General features: G+C 39.2%; 1 pseudogene across 1 annotated transcript; it reads left to right on the top strand.

Moving 5' to 3' along the window:
- The first annotated feature begins 495 nt into the window (after window positions 1-495).
- Window positions 496-1,453, top strand: LOC138376432 (ADP-ribose pyrophosphatase, mitochondrial pseudogene; annotated as a pseudogene). Its single transcript, XR_011231665.1, has one exon. The product of XR_011231665.1 is annotated as an ADP-ribose pyrophosphatase, mitochondrial pseudogene (transcript).
- The last annotated feature ends 16,392 nt before the right edge of the window (window positions 1,454-17,845 follow it).

Here is a 17,845-nt window from a genome sequence, read left to right as displayed (position 1 = left end):
ATCCCAGCTCTTCCCATTTGGGAACCCTTCTAGATGTCAAAATCTCTCCATTTAAAATGAAAGTGCCACGATGGCCGCGAGGGCGCGCGGGCCCAGGGTCGTCGTGAGCGCCCCCCCACCCCCAGCTGAGCCGTTAGCCCCACGCACGGACGGTGCGTGATCGCGGTTGGAAGCGACAACGGGTCTCTCAGGAAGGCCGCCATCAAAGGGTGCGTAAGAGATAAGCTTGGCCACTTCCCCGCGCGGGTGGAAGCAGCAGGTCCCGGTGCCCTGTGATCACAGTGGAGGCTGCACCACCCCCACTCCCGCTGACAGCGACCAAAATCCCCACGGGCCGCTGGGTCGTGGGTGGCTGGACGCCACCTGGCAAAGGCTTCAGCGTCCGTGTCTCTCTCTGTGACCTTGGCCTCTGTGACAGTCAGGCCCAGCAGCTGCCCCAACATCCTGGCCAGCTGGGGTCCCTTTTCCTCACATGAGTTTCCTCTAAATGTCATCATGTCAGGTTCAAAGGGCGCTGCTGAGAACCCCCACAAGAAGGCCCGGACGTCTCCGTACCCTGGCTCGAAGGTGCAGCGAAGCCAGGTCCCCGCGGAGAAAGTGAGCTGGCTGGTTGAGTGGCGAGAATACAGCCCTGTGGAGTACACTGCCCGCTCTGTCTTGGCCGGGCCCGTGTGGGCAGACCCCCAGGTGGGTGAAAGGCACTTCTCTCCTAAATTTAATGAAAAGGATGGACACGTGGACAGAAGGAGCCAGAATGGTTTATATGAGGTTGAAGACGGTAGACCTAGAAATCCCGCAGGTCGTACTGGGCTGGTCGGCCGGGGACTTTTGGGGCGCTGGGGCCCCAATCATGCTGCGGATCCCATCCTAACCAGGTGGAAGAGGGATAGCAAAGGAAGTAAAGTTACCCACTCTGTTTCTGGGAAAGACATCCTGCAGTTTGCAGCCATCCAAAGGAAGGACTGTGGAGAATGGGCAATCCCAGGGGGCATGGTGGATCCAGGAGAGAAAATTAGTACCACATTGAAGAGAGAATTTGGTGAAGAAGCCATGAACTCCTTAAAGAAATCCAGGGCAGAAATGCAGGAGTTGGAGAAACAATTGCACAAACTATTCAGCCAGGAACACTTTGTGGTCTATAAAGGCTATGTGGATGATCCTCGGAACACAGATAACGCGTGGATGGAGACAGAGGCTGTAAACTACCATGATGAAACAGGTGAAATAATGGACCATCTTCCGCTGGAAGCTGGCGATGATGCCAAGAAGGTGAAATGGGTGGACATTAATGATAAACTCGAGCTTTATGCCAGCCACTCCCAATTTATTCAACTTGTGGCTGAGAAACGAGGTGCGCACTGGAGTGAGGACCTGTACCCTGAAAGCCAGGGATAGTGTCTTGGAAACTCATGGCAGCCCAAGGCCTTCAAAGGAACAAGAGTGGATAAGAAGCTAACAGTGCAGAACTCCCACTACACAGGACAGGGAGGGTCACTTCTTTGGTGATTATTTCCAAAAGTTTGCACAGTATGAAGACTTTGTTTTAGGGAATAATATTAGATGAATGTGGGGGGATGGGATCGCAGACTTTTTGGCTTTCCAATTTGAAGAAGAGAAATATAGTCACATGTATATTGTTGTATACATGATTTAAACCAACTTGTACAACTGTTCTTTGAAGAATTGTGTGTAAAACAAAGATATTGTCCCTACCAACCACAGGCTCTACTGTTCAGCCAGTTTGCATTTGTCACTTCTTTCTTCCTCCTGATGTGTTAGTGTGGCCTAATCTAATGTACAAGCTGACTTTTTGGGTAACACTTATTTTTCAAATTTAGCTTTATGTGATCTCGTATTTGTTGCTTTTGAGTATGGAAGCTCTCTGTTTTTTCTTGTTTTAGAGCCTTCAGTTTTATGGGAAAAGTTCAATTTGTATTTTAGTCCTCAAAGATCAAATACTTATGAACCAGACTTCCCCCCCAAAAAAAAAACGTATTGAGAAAATGAGCTTAAGATCCAGCCACCTGGTTATCAGAATTTCTGACTGAAGAGAGTGGATTAAGCTCAGGACATTGGTTTTCTCCCACCTCAGAAGAGGACCCCACAAATGCAGAGTCCTGTCACAGAGAAGTCTTTATCAGGACATGTATGCAATCCGAGCCTAATGAAAATACAATTCACACCTACCTTTTCTCAATTAAAGAAAACCACAATATGCAAATAGAGATAGTGTTTATAGTCAGATTGCAAACACAGAGATAGCCCCCTGACAACTAGGAATGAGGGAATTCCAACAGCAACAAATAGGTCAGAAATATTAGTTTCTTTTCTCATCACCTAAAACAAGGCAATTAACTTTATTTACAGCACATGTAAAATTAACTCAAACCACTGCAGTGAGCCTTTTCTGACTGGGGGAAAAATAAAGACTATTGCAGGAGTTGATAGTTTTGTAAGTAGATTACTTCAGTAACAATAGCTTACACTTAACATTCCATTTGTGCAGGACTCTTTTAAGTGCTTCATGTATGATGACTTATTTATTCCTAAGGATTACCCTATGAGGAAGGTACTCTTATGTAGCAGGTTGGGCTCTCTGGGAAGCAGACTCCCTCTGAGAGGGAGATTAGATTGCATGATATTTTCTAGGGAGTGGTCTTGCAATCAGCACCTGGAGAAGGAAGCGGAAGAAAGCAGGATTGGGCAGAGTGAGCAGGTGAGCTGGAAGGCAGGCCCATTAAAGGCCTCAGCCAACTCCATCTGGAACTCTGGAGCTGGGAAGCCCCTTCTAGCTGCCCTGAATTGGGGCAACCCGGTCAGGCCTTTATACCTTCTGTTGATCAGTCATTGGATATGGCTGTCCCTGGAAGGAGGCAACGCAGGGACTTGGGAGAGAAAATTTCCTCAGCCAAGGCAATCCCCAAAGAGGGCTAACAGCTAAGGGCCATCTCCTGGTGAGACTCCCAGCAGCTGAGAAGCAGAATCTGGGGAGAGGGAATGTGGGATGCATCACATTATCATCCCTGTTTACAATGACGTAACTCAGGCACAGAGAGGTTACAAAACTTGAATAAAGTTATACAACTAGTAAGTGGTGGAGGTAAGAGTAGAGCATAGATCATTGGGCTCCACAGTCCACACCCTTGACCACTGTACCATAATCTGTTCAATAATTACCCTCCTATAGTTTCCAGATTCCCTGGGCATCATTCCTTTGAAGAAAAATCATCATTCTATTTCCTCCTATGTGCACATTTGATCAGTTTCCTTTTCTAAGCCTTAAGGACGGTTGCATGATTTTGTTTTTCTCTTGAAAAATGTTGTACTGCTGTAATGACAATTGTAATGACATAGGTCCACCTATGGATGCCCATCATTGTTCATGCTCAGAAACAGATTTAATACATCACTCTTACTTGTAAATTCTACACATGCTTGTTTTTAGGATGGAAACATTTGTCCTACATATCAGACTCATCTCTGTAACTTTTCCAGGTGAGATATGCCCCCTGTCTTTATTTAAATAATTGAAATACCTGGTTGGTACTTCATTTTTTGAATGTTCCACCACCTGCTTCATTAATTTTTTAAAAATGTAAGGTCCTAAAAAAATATACATTTACATATATATGTTATACAATCATTGCAAAAACATGAAATAATGAAGGCCTAAAAATGGCTCAAATTTATTAATATGTACAGAATTCTTGATTTTTTTCTCCCGGTAAACTGTTCTTCCGTCACTCTTTCCTGGTAAATGGCATCAAACTCCACCCAAATTGGACAAGAAAACAAGGAATTATCCTAGATTCCTTGCTTTCCCTAACCCCCTACATCCAATCCATCTGTAAAATTTAGTCAGCTCTACCTCTAACAAAACACATCCAGAGTCAGTCGTTGCTTCCCCCCTTCACTGACTACCCTCATCAAGTGACCACCTCTCCTTCCCTAGGCTCCTGCAATGGCCTCTCTTCTGCCACTCTTGTCCTTGTGCAAAATGAAATGACATTTTAAAGAATGCCAGTCACGTCATGTCCCACCCTCTTAAAACCATCCAATCACTTCCTTTTGTACATAAAACACCATCTCCTTACACTGCCCTACCTGTTCTGGACAATGCCTACTGGTCCAGTCTAACCTGGTAATATTCTACCCTGGACCAGGTTGGCCTTTCTCTTCTTGGCACACTTCATACTTGCTTCTGCCCCCGGGCCTTTGCTTTGCTTTTCCCTGCCTAAAATGTTCCTTCCACACAAAGTCAGCTCCTTAGGTCATTCAGGTCTCATTCAAATCATAATACCCCCTCAAAGAGAGTTTTCCTGATCATCTAATCCAAAGTAGCCCACCCAGTCTGTTTCTACTCCCTTATCCTGTTTTACTTTCTATAGTATTTAGCACTAGCTGAAATTATCTTGTATATTTTCTACCTACCATATGAGAGAGTCCATAAGAATGTAGGGGTTTTTCTGTCTAATTGGCTGCTCTCGCCCCAGTACCAAAATAGCGTCTGGCATATCAACAAATTATTTGTGGAAAATAGTTGCTGTTAACAATTTTCTATCTACTCTTCACTCTTTCCAAAAAAATTATAAATGTGATCACATTACATTTGGCCTAAATTTTTAAAAGTTTTCATTTTGAAATAATTTTAGACTTGCAAAAGTTTGCAAAAATTAGTACAAAGGGTTTCCATATAACCCTTAACCCTGCTTCCCTAATGTTGACTATTTATTCATAGTATAATTATTGAAACTGGAAAATTAGCAGTGATTTAATACTTTTTACTATTAACTAGTCTACAGATCTTATTCAAAATTTGCCAATTGTTCCACTAATGCCCCTTTTCAATTCCAAAACCCAAAGATTCCACATTTCATTTAATTGCCATATCTCCTTTGTTTTCTCTAATGTGGGAAAGTTTGTTACTCTTTTTTTGCCTTTTAGGACCTTGATGCTTTTGAGGGTACTGGCCAGGTTTTAGTAGAATGTGCCACTATTTGTATTACTCTGACATTTTCTCATAAATAGATTAAGGTTATACTTTTTTGGCAAGAATACCAAAGATTGTAATATTGCTTGGCTAAACTTGTATATTAAAAAAATTAAGGTAAATTTTTCAACGCGTGAGCACTAGTAGATAGTAAATAGTATATCCTATGTTTTTAAAATGTCACTGTGGAATTTCCAATCACCTTGTACTACTGTTGACCAGCATTTTTATATCTATATGCATGTGCACACATGCACACACAATTGAATATATATATATATATATATATATATATATATATCTAACCTTCCCACCACTTCTCTGTAAGTGGGACTTGGGGTCCAGAAAGTTCCAAATTTCCTTGCCTATCCTCTCTATTCTCTTCCTTCAAGTTTCTGAGATGACACTTGAATGCTGTGTTATCCTCCTATATCAGTTACCTATTTCCACACACTCAAAAATGCTGCAAACAATCCCAAAACACAGCATCCAAACATCTGCTTAATTTATAAGTTTGAAGGTTGATAATTAGGGTTTGACTGGGTGGTTTTTCTGGTCACCACGAGGCTCCACATGTTTGGGAATTGGATGGCTATTGGCTGGGCTAGGATGACTTCCAGTGAGATGAGTGAAGAGAATCTTCTCTGTGCCACCTGTCTCTCATTCTCCATCAGGCTGGTCCAGATATGTTCTCATGGCTATGGCAGAAGAGCAAAGGGCAAATGGAAACATGCAAGCATTCTTGCATCCCCAGGTCCAAACTGCCACCAAGTCACTTCCCTACCTTCTATTAGACAAAGCAAGTCACAATGTCAGACTCAGTGGGTGGGGAAATGACTCCACCTCTTTAGTGAGAGGAAGCGGAAAGTCATTTGACAAAGGGCATGTATACAGAGAAGGGAGAAGAATTGGGAGCATTTACACACTCAATAATCCACCATCTATTATGCCTTTTTTCCCTAACAGCTTTATCCAGATATAATTCACATACTATACAATTCACCCATTTAAAGTGTTCAGTCTAATAGTTTTTATTATACCTACAGGGTTGTGCAACAAACACTACAATCACTTTTAGGATATTTTCATCACCCCAAAAGGAACCTTATACCTGTTGGTAATCACTCCCATTTTCCTGTAAACCCTCTAGTCCTAGGCAATCACCAATCTGCTTTCTGTTTGTATTGATTTGCCTCTTCTGGACATTTAATATGAATGGAATCATACAATGTATGGCCTTTTGTGACTGGCTTCTTTTATTTAGCATGATTTCAAAGGTTCATCCATGTTGTAACATATATCAGTACTTCATACCTTATTTTTGCCAAATAATATTTTATTGTACTGATATACCATATTGTATTTATCCTTTCATCAATTGATGAACATTTGGGTTGTTGCTACTTTTTGGCTATTATGAATAATTCTGCTATGAACATTCATGTACAAGTTTTTATATAGACATAGGTTTTCATTTTTCTTGGGTATAGACATGTACCTAGGAGTAGAATTGCTGGACCATATGGTAACTCTATGTTTAACCTTGAGGAACAGCCAAACTGTTTTTCCAAAGTGATTGCACTATTTTATGTTCTCACTGGCAGCGTATGAGTGTTCTGATCTCTCCACATCCTTGCCAACCATTGTCATTGTCTATCTTTTTTATTACAGCTATGCTAGTGAGTGTGAAGTGGTATCTCATTGTGGTTTTGATTGACATTCACTGCTGGTTAATGATGTTGAACATCTTTTTATGTGCCTACTGGCCATTTGTGTATCTTCTTTGGAGAAATGTCTAGTCAGATCCTTGGCCCATTTTTTAATTGGTTGATTGATTGTTTTTTAATTATTGAGTTGTAGGAGTTTTAAAAATATATTCTAGATACAAGCCCCTTATTTAATATATGATTTTCAAATATTTTCTTCCATTCTGTGGCCTGTCTTTTCATTTTCTTAATAGCGTATCCTATGAAGCACAACAGTTTTTAATTTTGCTGAATTCCAATTTTTTCCTTTTTGGGGGGAGGTCACTTGTGATTTTGGTGTCATATCTAAGAAGGCTTTGTGTAAACTACGATGACAAATATTTACCCCTATATTTTCTTCTAAGGATTGTAAGCCTTTAACTCTTGCATTTTAGGTCTTTGATCTGTTTTGAGTTGAATTTTGTATGTGGTGTTAAGTAAGGATCCAATTCATTCTTTGTCATAAGGCTATCTGATTGTCCCAGCAACATGTGTTGAAAAAATTGTTCTTTCTCCCGTTGACTTGTCTTGGCACCCTTATCAAAAATCAATTGTCTCTAAATATGAGAGTTTACTTCTGGACTCTCAATTTTATTCCATTGATCTATATATCTATGCTTATGCCTATACTACACTGTATTAATTACTGTAGTTAGTTTTGAAATTGGGAAATGTCTATTGGGATTTTACACATGGTTGTCCCTTTCCTGATTATTTTTCTATTTATCCCACAAAATTCAACTCAGACATCTCCTTTTCTAATAAGGTTTCTTTGACTCCCGGGGTAGTGTTAATCTTTTATTTAACTGTGTGCCCATTTATATTTTGGCTATGTATATTTTTCTACTGTAGAACTCTATTGTAACTTATTTTTATTGAAGTCAAAGGCTGTATCCTGTTCATTTTTGCATTCCCAATGCTTAGCACAATGTCTGATCCATATTAGGTGCTCAATATATGTCTACCAAAAAGAATTGAGATATAAGGTTTTGTCCACCCAAAACTGCAGTTTATTTATTAACATTTCTCAGGCTTCTAGCATTAAGTCCAAAAGTATTTGTTTCTATGAGTGCAACTTTCCTCCACTTTCCACACCTGGCAATGGTTGAGCAATTGTTCACTTTGATGAATCATTCCCAGTTATTCTCAGCATGCTGCTGAACATTCCCTTCTCTTGTTATCAGGGTCTTTATCAAATAGGATGACAAACTGATGAAAGTAAAATTATGGGGAATTACAAAGTAATCGGGTGGTATGGTTCACTGCATCGCTTGCTTAACTTTGGGTACACACTGTCCCTGTGCACCTCCCTTTTCCTTTTGGTAAAATAACAATAACATACATTTATTCTGTGCCAGGTGCTGTGCATGCATTATTTCTTATCAAGACCAAATGAAACATTTTTAGGACAGCCTTTTGTTAAGCCAAGACAAATCTGTCTACGCCACTTCAAACTCGTAGCTTTGTGAGTCCAAAGGCTGTGCTTTTCTTCTTTTTCATCTACCTATGGTTGCATATGTATGAATGAAATAGAAAAGCTAAATTTTTTTTTCTCCTTTATCATTAAATAATTTAGAGCAAGTTAAGGAGTCAAATACAAATGAAAGCCGTTTGATTCAGCTCTGATGAGTTTTATAATGCTGAAATTTACATATGGCAGTATACTTTCTAGGTGAGAAAATTTTTGCCTTTTAGGAGTTCTTGAAAGGTTTTGATAGTATACACTTTAAAAAATGGAAGATTGTCAAGATTTTCCTCATGGTTATATGTCAGATGAATGCTAAAATCACATTTCAGGGTGGTAAGTTTTGTTCCTGGATTTTTCACTAACTAGCTGTAGGAACTTGAGCAAGTTGCTTTACCTATATACATTTCCTGATAATTCATGACTCTATAAGTGTTAAATTGGCAGGTATGAAATTTATGCATTTGTTATTGGAGAGAGTATATAAACTTACATTTTTATAAATCTTAGACATTTATAAAATGAAATTTTTTTCAAAACAAGAATAATAATTTATACATGTGAGAAATCTGAATCCTATTACAACTATGATCTCTTTTAGGAAAATCTTTTAAGAAAATTGGTATAATAATAGTTATCTATTGCTGCTTAGCAATATTATCACAAATGTACAGCTTAAAACAACACACATTTATTATGTGACAGTTTCTACAGATTGGGAGTCAGGCACAGCTTAGCTGCTTCAGGGTATCAAAAGCATATAATCAAGGTGTTGGCTGGGGCTGCTGTCTTACCTGAGGCTTGACTGGGAAAGGGTCTGCTTCTGAACTCACGTGGTTGTTGGCAACTTTCAGTTCCTTGCAAGTTGTTGCTCTGCGGACCTGAGTTTTGTGCTGGCTATTAACCAGAGACAGCCCCCAGTTACTCGCCACTTGGCCTTCATCATGGGCCAGCTCACAACATGGCAGCTTGCTCTTGCAAAGCCAACAAGGAAGAGAGTCTCCTAGCAAAATGGGTCACGATGTTATGTAATGCCATCATGTACATGTTTTTGTGCACATCCTGTCACAGTTGCTGCATTCCATTGGTTAGAAGCAAGGCACAGGTCCCAGCCCTACTCAAGGGGGTAGAGTCCCATAAGGCATGAGCACCAGGAAGCTGGGATCATGGGGCCACATGAGAGTCTGTCTGCCACAACTGGAAAGCACAAAATGTTGTGGAAAATTCCAGGAGGCACACCATCGCCCAAACACACACACACACACACACACACACACACCCCTATACAACAGGGGAAGCATCCTGCTTCTCCCTTGTTCTTCATTTATGGAAATGCTGCCATCCATTGCTAGTTCCCAAACCCAGGAGATATCTCTGACTCCTTGTTCTTGCTAGCCAGCCCATGCCCCAATCCAATCCAATAGGATATCAAAATGACCCTTCTCTCTATTCCCACTCTTTCCTCCCCATTTCCAGTCACCACTGTCTTTCCCCCAGACATTGTCTGACCACATCTCTCACCTCGCCACCTGAATAACACTCTTACCTTCTCCTTAACAATTCATTCTTCATAGAACAGTAGAGTACTTTTTAAAAAACATAAATCAGATCATGTTATTCCCCTGCTTAAAATCTTCCATTGGCCTCCCATTGAATGTAAGTAAAGTCCACTTGTTTATCTGACCTGTAGAACCCTATATAAACTGACACCTGCCTAGTTCTCTAACTTCATCTGTTCTATTAAATTTTTCTTTATACACAACTGCATTCTTGACATAATGACATGAATTTTTTCATAATCTAAAAATAAATTCAAGGAAATAAAATTAGTATGATTAAATAATATAACAAAGAATACAATGGTACCAATGTACCAATATCACTTAAACAAGATAAAGTAAATTTTAATAAAAGCAAGCAGTTGAGGCAAAGTTTTCTTTTTTTTTTTTTTTTTAATGTAAGAAACCATAGCTAGCAGTTACAGCTTTTTGGTTTATCCATTGCATTATGTATCAGATAATTAGATAATCTGATCCAAAATGAGATATCCTAAGTTAAATGAAGTTTTGAAATAAGGTAAAATCCCAACTTAAGCTACTAATATACATGGGAGCTAAAATAAGAAAACAGGCTTATCTACAAAGTCATGAGTTTTAGTATTTTTGAAGGGGAACAGGCAAAATTTATTTTACATGTGATTTATTAGTTGAGCTTAATCAATATTTGAAGTTAAAAATTCTGTCCATAATAGAATCTAAAATTAAGATTACATATTTATACAAGTTAATTTTCTTAGTTTCTTGTATTTTTTATTAGTTAAAATCAGAAACACTTACTTTTCATGATCTCGGTCCAAATTGTTCTTTCATCATACTCAAACCATCTGGGTGTGTTCACCCAAATGAGATACAATGGGAGATCACAGCCTTTGGAAGTAGTCAACTGAAATCGAATCTGAGTTCTGTAGCTCAGTAGCTGAATGAACTTGTTCAATATGTTCAAATATATTGAGACTCAGTTTCCTCATAAGTCAATAAGGATAATGCCTACCTATCAGTTATTTTAAAGGTTAAATCAGACAACCTATTTAATGGCACACTGTAGGTACTCAGAATGTTACTTCTTTTCCTTTTCCTTCAGTGTTTAGCTGATTGATCCAAAAGTACTCTCAATCTATCTGCTCTCCATTTTTATTTCCATCATATATTAGACCGAGGTAGGATCAACTTAGGCAGAAGAGAAGAATTGTAAAAGTATCATAAAGGCAGAATCATTAAGACTTGTCCAACATGGAGGAAGAATGAGGCAGAAGTCACACATGAAATAAAGATTTCAGTTGGATGTAATAAGTCACATAGGGATTCTGTAAAACACAGGGAAAGACAAAGTGATTTTTCTACTTTCACAAACCACTCAACATTTCTGACACCAAAATGGGTGTGGAGATGTTTCCCCATATAACCAGAAATCAATGAGAGATAGGAAAAACCAAACTGTCTTTTCCTACTGTCTTGCACAGTAGCTCATACAATACTCAAAACAGAACACTTCCATGACCAGATGTATGGGGATTTCCCCCCCCCACACCAAGCAATTCTGTAGCAGACACCAGGTGGTTGTCCTATAATTCAATCTGATTCTGGCACTACCTACCTGGAGGTAGTGTCAAATCTCCCAGATCAGGGGCTCAGTCCCACAAGACTGCTCTCCACTTCAGATGCCAATTTCAAGCCCCAGACTGTGACCTATGCTTCTGACCAATTTGCTGTACATTGGGGTTGCCATGACCCCCTCCTTGGGTTCAATTAATTTGCAAGAGTGGCTCACAGAACTCAGGGAAACACTTTAATATGTTTACCCATTTATTATGAAGGGCATTACAAGGAATACAGATGAACAGCCAGATGAAAAAGATGCACAGGGCCAGGTATGTGGGAAGGCGCGTGGAGCTTCCATGCCATCTCCAGGTGAGCAGCCTTCCAGGAACCTCTACTTGTTCAGCTACCTGGAAGCTCACCTGAACCCTGTTCGTTTGGGGTCTTATGGAAGATTTATAACGTAGGCATGATTGGTTAAATCATTGGCCATTGGTGATCAACTTAACTTTCAGCTTCTCTCCCCTCCCTAGAGGTTGTGGGGTGGGGTTGAAAGTGTCCATGCTGTAAATATGCCTTGGTCTTTCCAATGACCAGCCCCCACCCTGAAGCTATCTATGGCCCCCAGCCACCATTTACCTCATTAGCATACAAAAGACACTTTTATTACTCAAGAGGTTCCAAGGATTTTAGGAGTTATATGTCAGGAAACAGGGATGAAGACCAAATATGTATTTCACAAACTCACACATGCTGAAGGAATTTGTGTTTATTTTTGGATAGGTATATCATGGAAAATGACAGGACACTTTTGGTAAGTGATATTGTCTTAGTCCATGCTTGCTGCTATAAACAAAATACTTTAGACTGAGTAATTTATAAAAAAACAAATCTTTTTGTCACAATTCTGGAGGCTGAGAAGTCCATCCACAAAACACTGGCAGATCCAGTGTCTGATAAAGCCTCACTCTCTGCTTCCAAGGTGGTGCCTTGTTGCTGCGTCCTCATGTGGTGGAAGAGATGGAAGAGCCAGGCAGTTTTCTGAAGCCTCTTTTGTAAGGGCATTAATCCCATTCATGAGGGTAGGATTAGTCTCTCACGGCCTAATCACTTTCCAAAGGCCCAGCTCTTAATACCATCACCTTGGGGTTTACGTTCCAACATATGCATTTTGGAGGGAAATATACATTCAAACCATAGCAGATAATATCTATTTGTTGAATAATCTATGCCACTGTTCCCCTTCCCAGCACTTTGAATGCAATGAATATTACTTTAAAATAGAAAATCTGTGCTGCCGTTGAGGATATTTTAGAAAAATTAATTTTCGGGTATTGAATGTAATGCAAATTAATTGCTTATCTTTCTCATCAGAAATAGTCTCATCAGATGAGTACTCTTTCACTATTATTTCCAGAGCAACAGGCCCTTTAGATTTTTTTCAGGTTGCTTTTGGGAGAAAAGATACTGCAGTTGCTTGCAATTTAATGAAGACAATTCTTTTATGGCTTCTCACTTTGGGATGCTGTTAGATTGTGTTAGCATGGTGTAGGAAGAATCTTATATTTATAAGTTCTACATAATCTTGGCGGTTTTAATGTTGTCATAGATTCCAAAATATCACTGTACAAGTTTTATTATGGAGAGACACTGTTTCATACTCCACCCATTAACTTCAGCCTGACTTGGTTAATAACCCACAAAGACAACCTCAGTGAAAATTCATTCATTTTCTTTTTTAATTGTGAAAGCAGTGACTTCTTCCTTGGTTAAACACAGACACTCAGATTTCCCCTTCCATTTGGATTTTATTGACAGGTAGGGTGACCAGCTACCCCAGTTTGTTCAAGACTGTTCTGGTTTTAGCACTGAAAGTTCCATGTTCTGGGAAACCCTCAATCCTGGGAAAACCAGGACAGTTGGTCATCTTATCAAACTTGTTAGACAAAAATGCTTATTGATTACCCTCTCTGTGCCTGGCATTAGAGTGGTGAATGAAATAGACATTGTTCCTGCCTTCATGGAACTTAGAAATATGCAACTAGTTCATCCACGTCACGTGGAAATACAGTCAAGATGACTAAGCAGACCAAGGGTAGACTGGGCTTTGACTGAAGTAATTATTATTTAAAAATTTTTCTTTTTCTAATTGGTTAGTGCTGTTATTCAGGAAGATCTCACTGACTTCTGTATGGTGGTTTCGTATCCTGCCAGCATGTTTAAATCTTTTAAACTTTTAATGATTTTAGATGCTCCTGGATTTTTCTATATTACACAATCACATCGTCTGTGAATGACAAGTTGTTTTCTTTATGTTAATTGTTTATATCTTATTTTTCTTGTCTTATTGTACTGACTAGGACTTCCAAAATGTTATTGAATAAAAGCAGTGGTAGTGGACATCCTAATCACTTTAAAGGGAAAGTCCTAAGTTTTATCATTAACTATATTTGATATGAGTTTTGGGGAAGATAATCATTATAATGTTAAAATTTCCTTCTGTTCCTGGCTTGCTAAAAGGTTTTATTAGAAATTGTTTTGAAATTTATTGAATAATTTTTTTATTCATTAAAAGAATTAGAAACATTTACTCCCTCTTTTTGTAGAATGATGTGACAAATTTCATGTATTCTTGGAATAACCCAAGTTGTTCATGGTGCCTTTTGTGTGTGTGTGTATGTTGTTGGATTCAGTTTACTAATGTTTTATGTATGGTTTTGCATTTTTGTTAAGGTGAAAGATTAACCTAAATTATTTTTTCTCATGCTATCCCTTTCCAGAGAATTCTTATGTATCAGTTAGCTTTTGCTGCATAAAAACCAATTCAGAACTTTGTTGCTTGAAACATGAACATTTATTATTTTATATAATCATCTGTGTCAGCTTTGGATGGTTTTACTGGTCTGAGCTCAGTCAGGTGGCAGTTTGGCTGGGGCCCAGATGATCTCAGATAGCAGCACTGGTATGTCTGGTGCTTGGCGGGATGGTTGATTTAGGAGACTGTGATTGAGAGGCTTGTCTCTACAACATGTGGTCTTTAAACCTCCAATAGCCTACCCCACATTGTAGCTTTCTCACATGGTGGTCTCAGGGTTCCCAAGAGCAGCAAGAAAAAACAAGCCCAAATATGAAAACACTTTTAAAGTCTCTTCTTGTGTCACATTTGCTATTGTTCCATTAGCCAAAGCAAATTACATGGGCAAGCCCAAAGACACACGAGAGGATAACACAAATAATAGGAATTATGGTGGCCCTTTTTGCAAATAATCTACCACATCTTGACTCTTCCCTAATTTTGAGGTGGGCCAAGGAAAAAAATTTTCTACAATGACTTTCCATCACTACATAGCCTGGCTCTTAGACAAAATTAAGACCTCTTTAAGCAGCCTACTCTCAGAGAGTGGCAGAAAAGTCAAATTAGAGATATCAGAAAGAAGTTAATAAAACAATGAATGTCCTGAAGTACCTTCCCCCTTCCTTACTGCCTTCCTTCCTTTGTGCTTATTTGGTACCCACTGTGTGCTAGGAATTGTACTAGGAATTGGGGAATACAGTGAGTTACATAGTTCAGATTTTGGGCAAAGGAACCATGAACTAGCAGGCTATGAAAACCTCTTGTGAGGAATGGGGGCAGACTTATAGGATGGGTTAAATCATTGATAAAAGTACTTCTTCTCTTTTGGATAGATACTCAGTAGTGGGATTGCTGGATCGAATGGTAAGTCTACATTTACCCTGGAGTACTACTCAGCCATAAAAATAAATGAAATAATGTCTTTTGCAGAAACTTGGATGGAACTGGAGACCATTCTCCTAAGTGAAGTGTCTCAGGAATGAAAAAACAAATATCACATGTACTCACTAATGATTGCGAGCTAAATGATGGGCACATATAGGCACAATGAGATGTAAAGGACATTGGAGACCAGGAATGGGGGATGGTGGAAGGAGGAGGGGTAAAAACTTACCTAGTGGGTACAATGAACACTATTCTGGTGACAGGCATACTAAAAGCCCAAACTTAAGCATTATACAAGGTGTCCATGTAACAAAAACATTTGTACCCCCATTTGTATGTGAGGAGCTGTGTGATTGGTAAGAATTTTAAAATCTTATTCTTTTGGCATTATATTATCTATGAAAAAAACATGTGCATATACATAGTTGGTCATGCAAGATGTTCATTGTAGTATTGTCTGAAAAATCAAAAAATTGGAAACAATATAAATGTATATGAGTAGGGGACTGGTGTATAATTTAGGGTACCTCTGTATTATGGAACACCATGAATCTGATGAAAAAAATTAGAATGATATGAATTGTCATGGTAAGACAGTACTATATTGTTACTGGGAAACAAGAAGTTTTAAAACAATATGCATACTATAATACTATTTTGTTAAAAAATCTATATGTGAATATATGTGTGTGTGTGTGTGTGTGTGTGTGTGTGTGTATATATATATATAAAATAGTCCGTGTGTGTGAAAATAGAAGAAAACACCAAATTTGAAATGGTAGCTATCTCTGAGGCTCTGAGGAGGGAGATTAGTGGGAGGGTGTGATGAGACCTTTTTTTTTTCTTTTTTACTTTATATATAATTTGAGTACAATTTGAATTTTGAAAAAGAGCATGTATTACTTTTTTGGTAATTTTAAAAATAAGCTGTTTTAGACTTACAGAAAGATTGAGAAGATGGTACACAGGGTTCTTATGCACCCCACGTCTAGTACTCCCTATCATTAACATCTTACATAGGGTACATTTGTCACAATTAATGAACCCATATTGACACACTATTACGAACTAAAGTCCTAATGATTGAAAAATCTTGCTAGAAAAGTACACAGAGGATTGGGGTGGTGGCCTGATCTGAATGCCCATCTCAGAAATTCTGGGACAGATAGGCATCCATCAAGACTTTTATTTGTGTGGAGGCCTCATTCCTGGGATGAACAACAAATGGACTGTGAAGCTGATGGTCAGATTCTGGGACACCTTGGTCATAGAGCTCAGCAGAGAGGATATAAAAAGTTTCACAACCTCTGGAATCAGTACACGTCCAGGAAGGCAGAGAATTTACTATGATGAGAAAAAATATATATTTCTGAGTGCTCAACACATGGATGAAAGGAGTAGAGACTCCTCAGTCGGCTCTCTCGCCCCATCCCCACTCTACAGAGCTTGTTTCAAGTTCTTCTTCAGAGTGGGCTAAGCAAGAGAGACAGGCCATCCTAAGAGCTTAAAATAGCTGTAATCAACCATTTCTTGGACCTCAAAGACGGGATAAAAATATTGTCTCAGCTTCTAGAACTTCTTTCGTGACGGCATCAAGGGCAGCAGAGCCCAGGACCACAGGCTCTGGCATGCATGGCCGCCATGTTGGTGCTCGTTGGCATCCAAGCACGTGTCAGAAGAGGCAGTACAGAACAACACAACAATCAGATGACTGCCCCCCCCACACACACAGGTGCACTGGAAAGTACAGGGTGTCAAATATGACCTCTTGAGATGGATGGGTGAAAGTGTCTTTGTGTTACTGCCTGAGCCTCATAGATGCCAAGACTGGTGTAGCTCAGAGAAACCAGAGCTACACAATAGGGTGATGGAGAATAAGGCACAGTAACCTTCAATAATGCAGCTGTGGTAACAGGAGTTCCTGCGCCATCCTCTGTGTTCCTAAAGTGCTATGTTTGTACCCGTTGGAGTTGCTCATGTCAGCCTCTGTCTCCTCCATGAGACTGAACTCCTGGAAGTGAAAGGCCATAGTGTGCTCAGTCTTTTGTATTGTCTTCCATCTCTGTATCCCCCACAGCGTTTATTCCAGTATGTGCTTGAATGTTTGTTGAATTCAATGATGAGCCTCAGCTGACAGGCTATAATAAGGAAGGAAGCTACAAAATTAGATCAAGTGATAAGAACCAGGGACTTACCCCTGAAGAAAGATTTATACAAAGTGTAGCAATTCTTCTTGAATCAGGACCACATAGAGCAATAAGGAGTTTGGGATAATACAAATTCTTTCTTAGGAAAGTTAGTCTTTAGCTCCACAAGGAATTAAATATATTGCATTTTGTCCTGAGTGGTGATCAGGAATAGCTCCAGAAAGTAGCTGTGGGTGAACCATTACATAACAGTGACAACATGATTGAATTCAGAATCCAGAGGGAGAGGAAAACTTTAAAAATCAATTATGATGCTTCATTTAAAAAAGCAAAGTAAAACTAAATGGCTAGATTAAAATAAATACCTGTAGTTTCATTAAAAAATAATACAAAGGGAACCTGAAGACTTTAAAAATACTTTTGTGAAGAAATGACTGTCACCAATTTTGCAAATTAGATGTTGGAAGAAAAAAATCATATGTTATCCCCTGGAGCAATAAAAGAAATCACTGGAGGTAAAATAAAAGGGGCTCATAGGAGAAGGGAAAGATTCCACAAATGACAGAAACAGAAAAGCATGTAACTTCTGTCAGATCAAGTTCATATCAGCAATTAGGCAGAAATGAAAGGATCACATAGAACAGGGAATGCCATTTTTAATATG

The sequence above is a fragment of the Eulemur rufifrons genome, chromosome 28 (assembly GCF_041146395.1).
Source record: "Eulemur rufifrons isolate Redbay chromosome 28, OSU_ERuf_1, whole genome shotgun sequence".
Classification (NCBI taxonomy): Eukaryota; Metazoa; Chordata; class Mammalia; order Primates; family Lemuridae; genus Eulemur; species Eulemur rufifrons.
The sequence above is the reverse complement of the archived record's forward strand: the minus strand, read 5'-3'. Positions and strand labels throughout refer to the sequence as shown.